The 19170-nt window shown below is 42.9% G+C and overlaps 1 long non-coding RNA gene across 1 annotated transcript; it reads left to right on the top strand.

The window, feature by feature from the left end:
* The first annotated feature begins 386 nt into the window (after nucleotides 1–386).
* Nucleotides 387–18133, top strand: LOC115648659. Its single transcript, XR_003999638.1, has 3 exons — nucleotides 387–402; nucleotides 13115–13118; nucleotides 17996–18133. It is a non-coding gene; the product is annotated as an uncharacterized LOC115648659 (long non-coding RNA).
* The last annotated feature ends 1037 nt before the right edge of the window (nucleotides 18134–19170 follow it).

Below are 19170 nucleotides of genomic sequence, written 5' to 3'. Positions count from 1 at the left end.
TAATAATGATGGGAATCTTGGTTTCGCTGAGGTCTAACCCAGTCAGTAAACTGCACCAGAGAGCTTTCAAATGTCCAAAGGCACATTCTACCACCATTATGCACTTGCTCAGTCTATAATCCTTACTACTGTCCGGGCTTCATGAGCCATGGGAGCAAGGGGTATGCTGGGGTAGGTGCGACCGTGCGGTGCTGCCGACTGGGAGAACAGCCTGAGGCAGAAGCCTCCAGCTGGCATGATATTCCAGGCAGGACTGAATCTCCATTAGACAAAACTTAAGAAGAGAATGACCTGGAATCATTCTCATTTTTGTCCAGGTGCCCCCGACTGACCTCACCGAGGTCGGCCAGGAGCACCCACGGGACGACGATGATGGTTTGCAGTTGTATTGCACCATCTGCCGTCCGCAAGGCAAAGCAAGGCAAGGCAAGGCAAGGGGATGCTGCTGTGTAGCACTGCAGTACCGAATCTGCCAGGAGCACCCAGGAGACATATGGCGACAGTGAGCTGAGAGGGCTCCATGCTCAGCCTGCCGCTGCTCTGGGGTTTTGGCCGCTGGCTTCTGCCAGACAGGGTCTCAGCCCGCTGCCAGCCTGGGGTTCCTCCACCCAGGCCAGTAGCAGGCACTGAGTGAGGCCAGCGGCAGGACTCTGGCTGGCAAGGGGCCAGAAGTGGGAACCTCACAACAGTGGCAGGCTGAGACCCTGGCTGGCAGGAGCCAGTGGCTGAAACCCCAGAGCTCAGTACCCCATCTTCCAGCAGCACCCAGGAGACAGTGAGCTGAGCAGGCTCCATGCTCAGCCCACCGCCACTCTGGGGTTTCGGCCACTGGCTCCTGCCAGCCGGGGTCTCAGCCCGCTGTCAGCCTGAGGTTCCTTCACCCATGTTGGCAGCGGGCGCTGAGTGGGATTGGTGGTGGGACCCCAGCTGGCAGGAGCTGGCGACGGAAACGGCAGAGCAGCGGCGGGCTGAGCCACTCAGCCCACCACCGTGTACCATCAAAAATCAGCGCATGTGCTACCTTTGTCATGCATGCCATAGGTTGCCGACCCCTGAACTACTGTAACATGCACAGTAGCCGTGACTGATTTCAGAGGCTCAGGAACCAATTGGCTAAAAGCCCAATAATGATGCCATCTCAGATTACATAAGCCTGGATAGGTTCTGTTTTTGTAAGTGGTAGTGATTTCCTTCTGCTAATGCTAACAAAGACAGTGTATTCTTCCTCTGTATATGCCTCTTCCTTCTCGGCCTCTCCCCCTCATTTCTAGCTCTTCTTTCTCTTTCTTTCCAAATTTTCTTCGTCCTTTCCCGTAAAGGGGTAGCATCAGTAATAGATCAGCTACTAGAGTTGTCTCCTCATACTGCTGCCCACTTTGCCTCCAAAAATCTTCCTGCTTTTGCTGTTTTCTATTTTTGAAGGCAATGGAACTAAGTCTTGAAGTTAAGCATGTGCTTAAGTGCTTTGCTGAATAGGGGGCAGAGTGCTGAGCATCTTGCCTAATTGAATCTTTATTATTGTTATGTATTAAATGTATTACTGTAGCACCTAGCAGCTCTAGTCATAGACACTGTGCTAGGTGCTGTAGAAACACATAACAAAAAGATGGTCCCTGCTTCACAGGGCTTAGTCCCTAATCACATTTGCTTCCCAACCATGCTCCTTGCATGGCTGCGTTTCCTCCCAACCCCTGATACTTGCTGTTTCCAAATTCTCCTTCTGGTGCCTTCTCTTTGTGGACCCTCCTTCCCTGAAATTTCCCAGTTGGGTCCCAGGGATTGTTTCTGAAATACAGCAGTTATTGTGTTAACTTGTTTTTCCTCCTTAAGTGAATGAGTCTTCGAGCCAAGTTAACTCATTACCCACTGGAACTGAGTTAAAGGAAATGTAATTGATAGCATTCCCCTACAGTATCTCTCACATAGAAGGACCAGGAAGAATTAAAAGATTTGTACTAATGAAGTAAGAAGCTAGTCTGAATGATGATTTGCAAGTCTAAATAGGAATGTTGACAGCTGATATGTTGCTAAGCAAGGAAATTGATTTGTTACAATGTGAGAGAGATATAGGTGTGAAATACTCAAGAGAAAATGTTTGGAAACTAAGATGTGTGAGGAAAAGATAAGAGAGCTGGGCATGTTCAATGCAGCGAAAAAGAGACTGAGGAAACTCGATAACTGTTTAGGACTAAAAGGAAGAGGAGAAAAGAGGCCAGTTGTTTTCATTTTTTTAATGGACAGGATAAGAAGTGAAAGGTTTAAGCTGCAGCCAGGGAGATCCAGGTTAAATATTAGCTAAAACTGCACAAGGGAAGCTGCCAAAGCCTGTTGTGAAATTGTCATTGCTGGATGTATTTAAGGCTTGACTAGACACCGTCTATTAGTGGAGACTGAATATACTGAAATAAAGTCCTGTGGTGGTGCAAGGGTATGGAGTAAGAGACCCATCAGAGGTCCCTTCCAATACAGGTGATCCAATAAAGATATGCTGAGGTAATCCAGTATTTTGCTAAAACCCTGACGTAGCATTTTCCTGAATCATCTTTAGGAACTACAGAAACTTATGGGAAAGGATATCAAGAAAAAGAGGCATGAATTAGTCTTAAAAAATAACAGAAACATGCACTGGTTGTTCTGTGTGATGTTTTGCAATATGGATCAACAAAAATAGTTCAGTATAAAGGACCATATACTGTCCTTGATCCACAGTATATCACTTTATATGCTTCTTTGGGTTCATTTGTATACTGTCCTCAGGAGAAGTTGTGTGTGAGGGCACTATGAGGGATGAAGCATTCATTTCAGTGCAGTGCAGTTAAAGGAGGACTGTAGAGTGGAGAATGTACTTACTGATGTTTTGTTTATTAATTCAGTGGTTTTTATTGTAAACATTTCCTTTGTTTGCAAAACCTTCTGAGCAGGTTTTAAAAATACAATTTATTTTCCTACTGATTTTGCCCTTTCATTTGTCCTTTCCTATTTCTTTTCATTCCAGAATTAATTGCTGTGCACAGACCAAGAAGTTCCTATTTAGTTTTCTTCTTTGCTTCTTCCCCACACTTACTGATAATGTTAGCACAGTTCTCAAACAAGGGTTGGCTAGTTAACTTGTGCTCTTCCTTCTGGCTGGCTGTAGAGTACAAAGCACTAGAGGGACTACATGGCATGCATCTGACGAAGTGGGTATTCACCCACGAAAGCTTATGCTCCAAAACGTCTGTTAGTCTATAAGGTGCCACAGGGTTCTTTGCTGCTTTTAGAGGGACTACAGAAAGTGTAATGTAAGAAAAAATATACTTCTCCATCGAGTAATGGATTTTAAAAAATTATCTGAGAACCTACTTCTTCAGATTATAAAATTTGTTACATTTTCCATGGCAGAAAATGATTAAAATTCCACCATGCTACAATGTCATTGTTTTGGTTCATTCTTGGGGAAGTGGTTTGTAAGTGACCCCTGTTCTCCTATGGAAAAATGAAAATGCAGAGTAACCATTTATCTTACACAATTACTTTGAAAGATATGTCCAGTACACTATGTTTGTGGACAAGAACTAACACATTCTTAAGTCTCAGAATATATATGCTATTTAAGGCATTAAACATTGTCATAAGACTGTCAGTCATTTTTGTTGACAAAATCGAAGGAGCTGATATTTTGAAACTTGTAAGTGTGAACAGAAAAGTGTCAACTATGAACGTAGCTATGAGGGTGTAACCTTAACAATGAGTTGTTTTACAGTGTTTTAAATTGGTCCCATGTCCACGGTTCTCAAGTTTCCTAAGAATGAAAGTAGCACAATGTTGGTTATTAGGGTATGTCTATACTACGGAATTATTCCGATTTTGCAGAAACTGGTTTTTTAAAACAGATTGTATGAAGTCGAGTACACGCGGCCACACTAAGCACATTAATTCGGCGGTGTGTGTCCATGTACCAAGGCTCGTGTTGATTTCCGGAGCGTTGCACTGTGGGTAGCTATCCCATAGCTATCCCATAGTTCCCGCAGTCTCCCCCGCTCCTTGGAATTCTGGGTTGAGATCCCAGTGCCTGATGGGGCAAAAAATATTGTCGCAGGTGGTTCTGGGTACAGCCTCACCCCTCTCTCCATGAAAGCAGCAGACAACCATTTCGCACCTTTTTTCCTGGGTGAACTGTGCAAAAGCCATAGCACAGCAAACATGGACCCTTGTCAGCTCAAGACAGCAATCATGGATGTTGTAAACACCTCGCGCATTATCGTGCAGTCTATGCTCAACCAGGACCTGCAAAACCAGGCGAGGAGGAGGCAGCTACAGCAGCGCGGCGACGAGAGTGATGAGGACATGGACATAGAATTCTCTCAAACCGCGGGCCCCTGCGCTTTGGAGATCTTGATGGTAATGGGACAGTTTGTAGCCATTGAACGTTGATATTGGGCCCGGGAAACAAGCACAGACTGGTGGGACCGCATGTTTTTGCAGGTTTGGGATGATTCCCAGTGGCTGCGAAACTTTCACATGCGTAAGGGCACTTTCATGGAACTTTGTGACTTGCTTCCTCCTGCCCTGAAATGCCAGAATACCAAGATGAGAGCAGCCCTCACAGTTGAGAAGCGAATGGCAATAGCCCTCTGGAAGCTTGCAACGCCAAACAGCTACCGGTCAGTCGGGAATCAATTATGAGTGGGCAAATCTACTGTGGGGGCTGCTGTGATGCAAGTAGCCAAAGCAATCATTAAGCTGCTGCTACGAAAGGTAGTGACTCTGGGAAATGTGCAGGTCATAGTGGATGGCTTTGCTGCAATGGGATTCCCTAACTGTGGTGGGGCGATAGATGGAACACATATCCCTATCTTGGCACCGGAGCACCAGGGCACCCAGTACATAAACCACAAGGGGTACTTTTCAATGGTGCTGCAAGCACTGGTGGATCACAAGGGACGTTTCACCAACATCCACGTGGGATGGCCGTGAAGGGTTCATGACACTCATGTCTTCAGGAACACTACTCTGTTTAAACGGCTCCAGCAAGGGAATTACTTCCCAGACCAGAAAATAACAGTTGGGAATGTTGAAATGCCTGTAGTTATCCTGGGTGACCCAGCCTGCCCCTTGATGCCATGGCTCGTGAAGCCATACAAAGGCAGCCTGGACAGTAGTCAGTTGTTGTTCAACTAAAGGCTGAGCAAGTGCAGAATGGTGGTAGAATGTGCATTTGGCCGTTTAAAGGCGCGCTGGAGCACATTGCTGATTCGCTCAGACCTCAGCCAAACCAATGTCCCCTTTGTTATTGCTGCTTGCTGTGTGCTCCACGATCTCTGTGAGAGTAAGGGAGAGATCTTTATGGCGGGGTCGGAGGCTGAGGCAAATCACCTGGCCACTGATTATGTGCAGCCAGACACCAGGGCGATTAGAAGAGCACACCAGGAAGCGGTGCACATCAGAGAAGCTTTGAAAACGAGTTTCATCACGGGCCAGGGTACAGTCTGACTGCTGTGTTTGTTTCCCCTTGATGAACCCCTCCCCCCTTGATTGACTCATTCCCTGTAAGCAACCCACCTTCCTGCTTCAATTACAGCTTGCTTAAGGAAATAAAGTCACTATCGTTTAAAAATCATGTGTTCTTTATTAATTCATCATAAAAAGAGGGAGAGAACTGACAAGGTAGCTCGAGTGTGGTTTGGGAGGAGGATAGGAGGGAAGGAAAAGGCCACTAAAAAAATTTCAAAGTAATGACAGCCTTTTGGTTGGGCTATCCATGGGGGTGGAGTGGGCGGGTGCACGGAGCCTCCCCCCATGCCTTCTTACACATCTAGGTGAGGAGGATGTGAAACATGGTGAAGGGTGAGGGTGGTTACACACTGGCTGCAGCGGCACTCTGTGATCCTGCTGCTGTTCCTGAAGCTCCACCAGATGCCGGAGCATGTCAGTTTGATCACGCAGCATGCCTCCTCTGATCTTCCTGCTGCCACCTCTCATCTCGAGCGTCCCTCCTGTCCTCACGTTCACTGGCATCTTTCCTGTAATTTGATACCACGTCCTTCCACTCATTCAGATGAGCTCTTTCATTGCGGGTCACTTCCATGATTTCCGAGAACATTTTGTCTCATGTTTTTTTTTTCCGCTGCCTTATCTGCGATAGCCTTCGGGATGGAGTAGGGAGGCTTGAAAAATTTGCAGCTGCAAGAGGGAGGGAAAAAAGGGAGAGAAGTATTTAAAAAGATACATTTTACAGAACAATGCTTATACTCTTTCACGCTGAACAACACTATTCAGCTTACATAGCACATGTGATTTCACTACAAGGTCGCATTTTGCATCTTAATATTGAGTGCCTGCAGCTCTGGTATTAGAGATCTCATAGACGCAGGTCTGGGCAGCAGAATTCAGCTTGCATAACTCCATGGTAAGCCATTGTCTTTCAGCTTCTGCAGCCTTCATATACACAGTGCCCTCCTTTCCCAAATACCAAGCAAAGCCTGTTCAGTGCTGCTTCTTTCCTGTTAACATGCAGCAGCAGAAACCACCCCACCATCCAATTCTCTGGGTTGATCGCTTTATTCCTCCCCGCACCGCGTGGCTGGTATCATGGAAGATCACTGCTAGCCAAACGCAAAAAAGCTCAGCGCCAATCACCGCCCCCCCCCCCCCCCCGCTTGGCTACCTGCAAGGAAGGATTTCTTTTAAGCAACAGGCAAACAGCCCAGTAGGAATGGCCATCTCTGTCCACTTAATTAAATTCCTGAATTTCAACTAGGTTACCGTGAACGATATCATGCTCCTGAGGATAACACAGCGAGATAAAGAACAGATATTGCTTGAATGCCAGCAAATATCAGGACTATATGAAGCTAGTCTTTGTCATGCAATGATACCAGATTACTTGCTACAGGCATGGCGTGGTCAAGTGTCCTACCGTGGAGGACGGAATAAGGATGCCCTGCCCAGAAACCTTCTGCAAAGGCTTTTGGAGTACCTCCAGGAGAGCTTCATGGAGATGTCCCTGGAGGATTTCAGCTCCATCCCCAGACATGTTAACAGACTTTTCCAATAACTGTACTGGCCGCGAATGCATCCCAAGTCCTCAGGGCAAATTAATCATTAAAAAAGGCTTGCTTTTAAACCATGTTTTATATTTACAAAGGTACACTCACCAGAGGTCCCTTCCATGGCTTCATTTTGTGGGACAGTGGCTTGGGAGGGCTGGGAGGGTAATTCCATCAGGGTGAGAAAAAGCTCCTGGCTGTTGGGGAGAACAGAGTGCTGTGTGCTGTCTGCAAGCTCATTTCTCTTCCTCCTCCTCATCTTCCCCATCCGCAGAATCCTCAGCCATGGCTGAGATTACCACTCCCACCTCGAAATCCACAGACAGGGATGGGGTACTGGTGGCGGACCCCCCCTAGAATTTCATGCAGCTCAGCATAGAAGCGGCATGTTTTTGGCCCTGCCTCGGACCTTCCGTTTGCTTCTTTGGTTTTCTGGTAGGTTTGTCTGAGCTCCTTAACTTTCACACAGCACTGTACTGAGTCCCTGCTGTGGCCTCTCTGCATCATGGCCTTGAAAAATATTTTCAAATGTTTTTTCATTTTGTCTTTTGGAACGGAGTTCTGTTAGCACGGAATCCTCTCCCCATATAGCAATCAGATCCAGTACCTCCCGTGCGGTCCATGCTGGAGCTCTTTTTTGATTCTCCGGAGACTGCATTGTTATCTGTGCTGATGAACTCTGCATGGTCACCTGTGCTGGTGAGCTCTCCACGCTGGCCAAACAAGAAATGATATTCAAAAGTTCGCCGGGCTTTTCCTGTCTACCTGGCCAGTGCATCCGAGTTCAGATTGCTTTCCAGAGCGATCACAATGGTACCCTGTGGGATACCGCCTGGGGGCCAATACCGTCAATTTGCGGCCACACTAACCCTAATCTGACATGGCAATACCAATTTCAGCGCTACTCCTCTCGTCGGGAAGGAGCACAGAAACCGGTTTAAAGAGCCCTTTATATCAATATAAAGGGCCTCATTGTGTGGACACGTGCAGGGTTAAATCAATTTAACACTGCCAAATTCAGTTTAAACGCGTAGTGTGGACCAGGCCTTAGTGTGAGCAACGCCTATATTTTGCAGTGGAGCTGCAGATATAATATAGCAGGGGTCGGGAACCTCTGGTACGTGGCTCGCCAGAGTGCTTACCCTAGCGAGCCACGTGCAAGAGGTTGCTGACCCCTGTAATATAGCATTGTTTTAGTAGTAGAGTTGGCTTTATAGGGCAAATATATAAAGTACTATGGCTGGCTTTCAGACCATTTCAGTATACCTCTTTCAAAACAGATTATGGCACTGTGACCATTCATTAGCTTTGTAACATCTTGTTCATTGACTGTGTTTACACTGTTTATTACAGATCTAATAAAATTTAATCTTTATCTTTGTAGAGGAGTCTCATACTACTAGTTTCCTGCAGTGAACCCTGTACATTTAATGTTATTTGGACTTACAGATTTTGTGTACCATAAATAGCATTCCTTTTTGAACTTTTGGTTCTGTGATTTTTTATTTATTTATTTTTTTTTACTAATAGAGAAGCTGGAAATTACAAAATGGCATGATTCTTGTCTTTTGTTACTGATTATCAAACTGCTTTTATGTTTTATTAAAGGAAGTATTGTCAGTTATATTGATATACTAAGATAAAAGACTCCTATAGTGTAAAGGGAAAAAAAATTTAACCAGGACATTCTGCTGTATTTCTGTAGTCTTGATTTATACTTTTGTGGAAATGAGAAGTTTCATTAGCATTAATGATGATAATAGAGTGCAGAGAAAGTACTTCAAAGTAAATTAAGACATGCATCTAAAATAAAACCTAACAATTACTGATAATTTTTGCCATAGACTATTTCTAGAAAGAAAGTATTGTTTGTAAACCACACTTGCTGAAACAAAATGATTTATTTTATTTTCTGTCACAAAGCTTCTCTTTTGTGAATCAATTTCCAGAATTCTGATTTTTGACTCTTGAAATGTATTGACTCTGATTTTTGACTCTTGAAATGTATTGAATACATTTTCCCAATTCAGCGACGTTTTACTATCAGGAATATTTGCTAACATAGATCAGATTATTTGATAAGGAACATTAGCTGCTGCATTTTTCTCTGTGGACAACTTAGAGACAACAATGCTTTGCAACAATTAGGTACCAAGTAGCGTTCTTCTAGGTTACAGGATCTGGTTTAGTTGTCTCCAAAGGAAGCACAAGACTATTTTTCCATGTTGTTGGTTACTTAATAAGGGTTAAGATAGAAAAACTGTACTGCAAACGCAAAACTGACCATCAAAAAAGTAAATGTTACCATTATATTTTTATAGTGAAAAGTACAGATTGTGCTTAGATGGACTGATAAATCTGTTTTCTAGTCTGAAAGTATAAGTACCTAGGTTGTAAGTAGAAGATGAAACCCTTTTTAAATCAGCTCTGTGTTATTTGTGTTTCATCCAAAAACCTTGAAATAATTGCATGCACATTTATATGTGTTCAGCAATTTTTCTCAAGAGCCAAAAATCTTGGATTTTGTGGTCAACAAAATAAGAGTATTTTCCTTGCTTTAATATGACTGCCAAATCAGATTTCCACGATATAGACTGGAGACAACATGGTGTCCTTTGCAGTTTTTAGTGTCTTCAGAAGCAAACATCTGAATTACAAGAATTGTACTTGATTTTAAGAGCCTGTCTTGTAATATTTCTTCAAGTTTTTTATTAGTTTCTTACACTGCATAGCAACAACATAAAATGCGAATACCTAGTGAGCTTATTGTGAGGTAGCTGTAGAAGATAGGCAACAGATGTTTACTCAGAACTCGGTCATGTTCTGCCTTTGTTTGATTGGATCACTGATGTTATTAGTGATGCCATATAGGATGTTGTCAAAGCCATATCACAAAACATGGTGGCCTCTCTTTCACGTCACTGGATTGAACAATTAACAGCAAATTCTTCCTCAAAGTTCTTTCTAGTTCTTTCACCTGCCTATGGTGTCATATGGATGCCCATCACCATACTATCTAAACACCAGCCAAACATTTAAAAAAGACATAATACATCTCTCTCTCCCTTCCTAAACAATAGGAGAAAATGGTTCATTAGAATAAGTTTTTTTTTCTTTTTTTTGTGGAAGGAGGTAGGAGGGGAGCTGGGTTAGTGTTTGTGTGTGTGGTGTGTGTGTGCATGAATGAGAGGGGGAGTGGAGGGAATACTGATGGAAAGCTAGGCTGAAGACATGAGTGTTATTCAGTTCTAAATGTGAGGGAAGTCCATTTTCATTCTTATCTTTGATGGTAATGAATCCTGTAGTGTTGGTCCATCTCATGAAAGTTTTGTCTCCTGCGCTCCTGAGCCTTCTTATTGGTTGACAATCTGTTTTCTTCTTCCAAGAGTTCAAAGTTGTTGATGAAGAGGTGATCTTTCAGGTAGCCAAAATCAATCCAATAGAGGGCTTTAAAGATCAAGACGAAGAACATCGAACTCAGTTCTGTATTCAGTGGCAAACCAGTGCAGAAAGCATTATGACCAAACAATTGTGTTTTGTATTAGCTGGAGCTTTTTCAGGGCTTGTAGCTTCACTGATAGATATGAGTTCCAGTAATCAAGTCTGGAAGTCATGAATACATGGATCATTGTAGCCAGATTTGAGCCTGATTTAATAGAACATTAGGCTAATTAAGTTGGATTTATGGCTGCTTTTCCTCACTGGAGTGGTGCAATGCAGCGAGGACTCGATTTTTAAAAGATATTTAGGTATCTACAGATGCAAATAGGTGCCTACTGGGATTTTCAAAAGCACCTAATGGCCTAGCTGTGTTTTCAGATGCCTAAATACCTTTAGAAATGTGACCCCCAAGAGCATAAAGGTGAATCTGGCCCATGGTTTGGGATATTATTTCCATTCAGTTATCAGAAGTCTGGAGTACTTGATTATTTTTAGATCTGGTTAATAATATAAAAATATTAACATTGTTGAATTCTCATTTTTCATTCATGAACGGTCTCATAAGAAGTTCTTGAGAGAAGAATCTCAGGCATCCCTTTTTGTTCTTTAATACACGTAAATGATATAACTGATGCTATCTGTATAGCAATCTTGTTGAATATAAAGCTCTGGAATATTACTGCAGAGCTAGTGGTGACTGCTAAGTGAGCAGACAGGAATTCATCTTGTTTCTTAACACTGGCTGTCTCAGCAGTGGAGCAATATATTGTAGAAAAGGGAAGAATACCTTGCATAATTTTCTTTGACTAGATTGTAACACTGTTGCACAAAAAACAAACATCATGCTGGGATCTGTTAACAGGAGTGTTGTAAGCAAGACTCAAGATGTAATTCTTCCTTTCTACTACTCATTAATAAGGCCTCTGATTTATCCATTCAATCCTGGGCACCACATTTCGGAAAAGATGTGGAAAGTTGGAGAAAGTCCAGAGGAGAGCTACAAAATGATTGCAGATCTTGGAAATATGGCCTGTGCTGAAAGATTGAAAAGAATGGGCTTGTTTAGTCTGGAGAAGAAGACTGAGGGGGGATATCACAGTGTTCCAGTACATAAAATGTTGTTATAAAGAGGATAGTGATAAATTTGTTTTCCCTATCCACTGAGGACAGGACAAGAAGTAAGGGGCTTAAACTGAAGCAATGGAGATTTAGATTACACATTAGGAAAAAATTCCTAACTGTCAGAGTAGTTAAGCACTGGAACAAATTACCTAAGGGGGTTGTGGAATCTCCATCACAGGAGGTTTTAAGAACAGGTTAGACAGACACCTATCAGGGATGGTCTGGATAATACTTAGTCCTGACTCAATGCAAGGGACTGGACTAGATGACCTATCAAGGTCCCTTGCAGTCCTATATTTCTATGATTCTTCCTGCTCCAGTTAGTTAGCACAGTATGTAGAGTGTCCTTTTGCTTGAGCAGTGTGCTATTGTAATATACAGAATATCTACATAATACGTTTTCAGCATTCCTGAAGCTGAAACCTGGCTTTATATTTGTGTTGTTATTAAGAAAGCTATGAGTGTAACAAACTATCCAAAGGTGACTTGAATAGTTAACTGAATCTGAAAGGTTAATTTTAATGTTTACAGCTAATTCCTAAGAAACTAACCTTTCCTCCCCCTTTAAGCTTGCAAAGCTTAAGAACCATGTTTGCTCTCTCAGTGATTTTGTGTTTGATATTTTAGTGAGTAATTTAAACATGTCCGTGTGTTTGTCCTCTACATAAACATGTTTGTTTTTATAACCCCGCATCACATTTATTGTTACTTCCCTTAATCTGTTGATACCTTCCTGACTGTGAATGGTGATAAAACATCACTTGCCAGAGTTCAGGTCTGGTAAAAAAGCCATGTACATATGTTTCTGGTTATAGTGTTATGAGGTAGCTCTCTTGAAATTTTTCAGAATAGAAGGACTATGTTTGGGTGGAGGAGAGAGAGGTGGCAATGGTACAAAAAAAGATGATATGAAGACTTTCAAGTATCTTTTCAAACTACTGTATACAGTGGGGAAAAAATGAAGCAGAGAATACTGCAGTAGAAACAGCAAAATTTAAAGCATTACAGAAAAATAACAAACTATTACATTTTTAAATTTGTTCCAGCTGGATTGCGATTAACCAGTACTTTTGTATTAGACTGTGTTGAGGAAACAGAAGGAAAATGTTGGCTTTGTTGGATGTAAGTCTTGTACACTTCAGTCTCATCTGAATTGTGGATGGCATCTTCACTTTAAATCCCTAAAGACTTTGATGTAGCTAGAAATATCAGAGAACTTAATCTGGAGCACAAGGGATATACAGAAGGCCACAATTATGTGGTTGGGTTAAATTTTCAAACGACACTTTCAAAGGGACTTGAACCCCTATCATGTGTAACAAACATTGAAAAAGAGATTAGAGTAGATGGGTCAAAATTAGAGGCTGCTGAAGAGTTTCTGGACCCGTTAGATATTTGTTATTCTAAAGCAGGAGTGTGATTGAAAGAGAAATCAAGGCTTAATGGGAGAGTATGCTTTCATAAAGAGAGAGCTCCCATATTACTAAAAAAAAGCAGAAACATAGGTCTTACCCTCAAGAAAGACCAGTAACTAAACCTTAACAAACAGAGATAGAACAAGGAGTGCTAAGAAAGAAACAGAACAAACCAGTGGGTGGGAAAACACATTAAAGTTAAATACATTTTGAAGACATTCATTGTATGGCCATTTGGTGTTCCTTGTTATGTCGCATGAAGAAATGCTGAATGGAATAGAGTGGAATGGAAAATAACATATGATACAGACCACTGGTTATGCTGTCTCCAGAAATGAAAATGGAGAGATTGCCTTTGCAAGACATAGGGTGTACTCTGCTCAGGATAGTGGGCACCAAGTCAAGAACTGCAGTAGACAGAGTGTGATGATGGTAACGATGGTTAGTGTTTGTCCCCGAGAGCTATTTTCCCCACAGTTTGACTATATTGTGACTTATAAAGACACAATATAGCAGCTGTCAATGAAAGTTCTATCTGGCTTCCACAGAGCGCCTGCACCCTGTTGTGTTTAACAAGCATAGATTTCAGCCATGGCGCTCTCTCATTATTCTGTTATGAAAACCTTAAATTGAAGATGAGCACAGCTTTAATCTGGATACATAATTTTAACTCCAAAACAGCAGAGTAAAATGTACATGCTAGCTTTGTTTTATTTGTTCTATTCTGAGATTTGTCTGTTTCACAAATATCTTAAAAGATGCTGCCAGCCAGGTTACTTTCTTTAGAAGAATTCTTAAAAGAATTCTAATCTATACACCTGTAGCAATATATTAATCAATTACTGAAAATTATCTTGGTTTCTCTTCTCTTTCTGCACTCTAAAAATATCTTTTATAAACTTAAGAATGGGAGCTTGTTTTCTGGGTCAGCAATTCAATTCCTCAATTCGTGGAAGCCCTTAGTCCATGTAATTAGACTAGCTACATACCAGTCAATTGTTATCCACGTTTTCAAGGTTATTTTTCCCCCTCAGACTCTTTAACTAGAATATTTGTCTTAGATCCTGGTAGACTTTCAAAGCTTTCAGTTTCATTTAACCGTTACTACTAACCAACTGGGTTCATGGCAAGTAATTTCAACATTATTTGGCTTGTCAAATACCTTTACCTTTTTTGGTGCAGAGACAAAAGCCGAACAAGGAAAAAACCTTGTATTAATAGCAGATAGTAGCTTGTGATAAAAATGTTCTCTGTCTAGCAGGTCAGGTGTATTTTTAGGGATTGTAGGCTATATTTATCTTCTAATATATAAATATTTAACCAGAAATATTCACATGCAAAAATACAGCCTAAAGTCGCGTGTCACTGAAAGCTATCTGCTACATATATGTGACCTTTTTCATTTTATCTCAGACCAGTGCTATAGGATGCTGTTCTGGTTGCCTTCCAGAAGGTTGTTTCTCACTGACTAGACAGAATTTGTGGCTGCTTGCCAATAGTGTCAGCCATAAGCTGATTTGGTGGATTTTCCTTTCTGAGTCTTTTGCATTATTGGGAGGGGAAATTGTATACCATGCTGCAAAACTTCAGAATGAGGCTGTGAAAAAGTAACAAATATAGTAAGAGTAGCTGTAGCCTAGGCTGAAGATTTCATCCTTCTATTCCCTACATCTTTCTCTAATGCCAATAGAGGCTGACTGTGATGTGGCTAGTATGAACAAAGATGCAATAAGATGAAATTTTTATGTTTTCCTTAAACCCACAACGTGTTCACTCTGGTCTAACTTCTCTCATAAATAGGATCCTACACTAGCTTCAGTAATCAAAGAAAAGTAATCTTTCCAGTGCATTTAATAGGGAGCAACAAACCTAAACCGAGTTATTGCTAATGAGACTTAAGCACTGGCAGAAAAATGTACTTAGAGTATTTATCAAAGCCATGTACAGTGGCAGGGGAATAATAATCCCCCACCCCAGTATCTTAGCTGCTGTGTGGCCTGGTCCACACTACAGCGTTACATCAATTTAAACAGCATTAAATCGATTTAACGCTGTACCCGTCCACACTACAGGGCACTTTAAATCGATTTTAAGGGCTCTTAAAATCGGTTTCTGTACTCCTCCCCAATGAGAGGAGTAACCCTAAAATTGATATTACTATATCGATTTAGGGTTAGTGTGGACGGAAATCAAAGTTATTGGTCTCATTCTTTTACTGAGCTACCCAGAGTGCACCGCTCTGGAAATCGATGGTAGCCTAGAACCATGGACGCACACCACTGAATTAATGTGCCCTAGTGTGGACGCGTAAAATCGATTTTATAAAACCAGTTTTATAAAACCGGTTTTAATAATTTCGATTTTATGCTGTAGTGTAGACGTGGCCTGTAAGTAGTCTCACAGGCTATGTTTACAGAGCAACTGGGAGGATGCTTCACAGTGCGGGTAGAGAGACACACTATCTGTGATTGAGCTACTGGGCTAAAAATAGCAGTATGGCCCTGGTGGCAAGGGCATTGTCTGAGGCTAGCCATGCTAGTACGTACTCACGCCAATAGCCCAACACGCTCCTTATGACACCATGGCCACACTGCAATTTTTTAATGTGCTAGCAACAGTATTCATGAAGATTCTTATAAGAAAACTCTGATGTGATTAACAGAGAAGTTAACACACATTCAGAGTCAGATTTTGCTTCATACTGTATGAGTGCACAAATGTGGGTGGAGGGCAAAGTAAGGGAGTATAAAATCAAGGAGCCTTCCCAACTGTTACACCCATGTAGGAATGGGCACAGTGTGGTCTTTGCACTCTCCTTTTAGTGTAAGAGATAGTGACCTGAATGGATGGTTTTTATTTACTTTAGTGGGAGCTGGAGCAGATTTTAGAATCATAGAAATGTAGGCCAACAAGGCACCTCCAGAGATCATCTAGGCTATCCCTGTGCACTGAGGCAGAATTAAGTATACCTAGACCACCCCTGACAGGTACTTGTCTAATCTGTTCTTAAAAAACCTCCAGTGATGGGGATGCCATAGCCTCCCTTGGAAGCTTATTCCAATGCTTAACTATCCTTGTAGTTAGAAAGTTTGCCTTAATACCTAATCTAAATCTCCCTTGCTGCAAACTAAGTCAACGACTTCTTATCCTACTTCACTGGAAATGGAAATGGAAATCAATTGATTGCTGTCCTTTCTGTAACAACCTTTTACATATTTGAAGACTGTTATCTTGTCCCCTCTCAGTCTTCTCTTCTCTAAACACACCCAGTTCTTTCAACCTTTCTTTGTAGGACATGATTTCTCAACTGCTTATCATTTTTGTTGCTCTTCCCATGACTCTCTCCAATTTTTTCACTTCTTTCTAAGAGTAGTGCCCAGAACAGGACACAGCAGAGTGGGCCAGTTACCTCCCGTATACAAAGCTAGTGTCCAACCACAGGTAGGACTACAGAGAGCAAAGATGAGAGGGGTAAATGGCCATCCCTCCTTCACATTCCACTGGTCTCCGAGAAAAGTGGTCTCTGTGCCTTTTTCAGGGATGCTGCAGCATCCTATTGCCTTGTGCTGAAAGGAGCTCTAATAGGGCACTGTGCTTGCTTCAGGAATAGCTGCAGACCTTACCATGTCATCATCTTCCACATGGATACCTGCTTGTATAACCATAGGCTGCGTAGGGGAGGACACTATGCTGTTTGGCTTCAGCTCCTGCCTCTGTCTCTGGGTATGTCTTCACAATAGGATTATTCCGATTTTACATAAACCGGTTTTGTAAAACAGATTGTATAAAGTCGAGTTCACGCGGCCACACTAAGCACATTAATTAGGTGGTGTGTGTCCATGGTCCGAGGCTAGCGTTGATTTCTGGAGTGTTGCACTGTGGGTAGCTATCCCATAGTTCCCGCAGTCTCCCCTGCCCATTGGAATTCTGGGTTGAGACCCCAATGCATGATGGTACAAAAACAGTGTCACGGGTGATTCTGGGTAAATATCGTCACTCATTCCTTCCTCCGTGAAATCAACGGCAGACAATCATTTTGTGCCCTTTTTTCCTGGATTGCCCTGGCAGACTCCATAGCATGGCAACCATGGAGCCCGTTTTGCCTTTTGTCACTGTCAATGTATGTGTACTGGATGCCGCTGACAGAGGCGGTACTGCAGCGCTACACAGCAGCATTCATTTGCCTTTGCAAGGTAGCAGAGATGGTTATTAGTGGTTCTGTACTGTCTGCTGTGCCATTGTAAATTGGCGATGAGATGATGGTTATCAGTCATTCTGTACTATCTGCTGCTGTCATGAGTGCCCCTGACTGAGGTCGGCTGGGGGCGCAAAGACAAAAATGGGAATGATTCTCCGAGTCAATCCCTTCTTTATGTTGTATCTAAAAATAGAGTCAGTCCTTCCTAGAATATGGGGCAAGTGTACTAGAGAACCAGTGTATCAGAGAGCACAGCCGCTCTGTGTCAGATCCCGCAGAAATGATAAGCTACATGCCATTCTAGGGGTGCCCCTGCAACAACCCCACCTGTTGCTTCCCTGCTTCCCCAACCCTCCTGGGCTACCATTGCAGTGTCCCCCCCATTTGTGTGATGAAGTAATAAAGAATGCAGGAATAAGAAACACTGACTTGCTAGTGAGATAAAATGAGGGGGAGGCAGCCTCCAGCTGCTACGATAATCCAGGCAGGACATTAAACGGTGCGGGGAGAGTAGCCTAGCATCCCGCTGCTATGATAGTCCAGGCAATACAGAATGTTTTCTTTACACATGAAAGGGAGGGGGCTGATGGAGCTCAGCCCCCGGTTGCTATGATGAAGACTGTTAACAGCTGTTCTGTACCATCTACTGGGAATGACTTGGAGTCATTCCTATTTTTACCCAGGCACCCCCGGCCGACCTCACCTGAGGCCAGCCAGGAGCACTCATGGGATTATGATAAGGACGGCTACAAGTCCTACTGCACTGTACCGTCTTCCACGGGCGAGGGGAGGAGAGAGGATGCTGCTGTTCACTGCTGCAGCACCATGTTTACCAGCAGCATGCGGTATACAGAGGGTGACATATAAAAAAGTCAAGAAACAATTTTTCCCCCTTTTCTTTCATGGAGGGGTAGGGGGGTAAATTGACGAGATATACTCTGAACCACCCCGGACAATGTGTTTGACCCTACAGGCATTGGGAGCTCAGCCAAGAATACAAATGATTTTTGGAGACTGCAAGGACTGTGGGATAGCTGGAGTCCTTGGTACCCGCTCCCTCCCTCCATGAGTGTCCATTTGATTCTTTGGCTTTCCGTTACGCATGTCACGGAGCACTATGCTGTGGACTCTGTATCATAGCCTGAAGATTTTTTTCAAATGCTTTGGCATTTTGTCTTCTGAAACGGAGCTCTGATAGAACAGATTTGTCTCCTCATAGAGCGATCAGATCCAGTATCTCCCGTACGGTCCATGCTGGAGCTCTTTTTGGATTTGGGACTGCATCGCCACCCGTGCTGATCAGAACTCCACGCTGGGCAAACAGGAAATGAAAATCAAAAGTTTGCGGGGCTTTTCCTGTCTACTTGGCCACTGCATCCGAGTTCAGATTGCTATCCAGAGTGGTCACAGTGGTGCACTGTGGGATACCGCCCGGAGGCCAATACCGTCGATTTACAGCCACACTAACCCTGATCCGATATGGTAATACCGATTTCTGCGCTACTCCTCTCGTTGGGGAGGAGTACAGAAACCAGTTTAAAGAGCCGTTTATATCGATATAAAGGGCCTCATTGTGTGGACAGGTGCAGCGTTAAATCGGTTTAACGCTGCTAAAATCGGTTTAAACGTGTAGTGTAGACCAGGCCTCTGTCTCACCTCCTGCAATGCTTCAGCTGAGAGAATTCTTTGGAGAGCCGGGGGGGGAGAGGGTGCAGTAGGGGCAGCTTTCCTCCCCTGCTACATGGGCAAGAAGAATTGTGTCTTCCTAGGTTCCTGTCTGCATGCACTAGCAGAGGGGTTGCTGTGGAACTTGATTAGAAAACTCCAGAAAACCAAGTGATGAAGCTAAAATCTAAAAGTAAGAAAAAATTTCCCTTTCATTTTCCACCTTTACTCTGCCCTGCCATCGACAAGAGGAATTGGGAATAAAATCAAATTTGGTTGAAATTACTCTTCTCCATCAAAC

Source organism: Gopherus evgoodei, chromosome 3 (assembly GCF_007399415.2).
Source record: "Gopherus evgoodei ecotype Sinaloan lineage chromosome 3, rGopEvg1_v1.p, whole genome shotgun sequence".
NCBI lineage: Eukaryota > Metazoa > Chordata > Testudines > Testudinidae > Gopherus > Gopherus evgoodei.
Note: the sequence above shows the minus strand (reverse complement) of the source record. Positions and strands in the feature narration are given on the sequence as shown.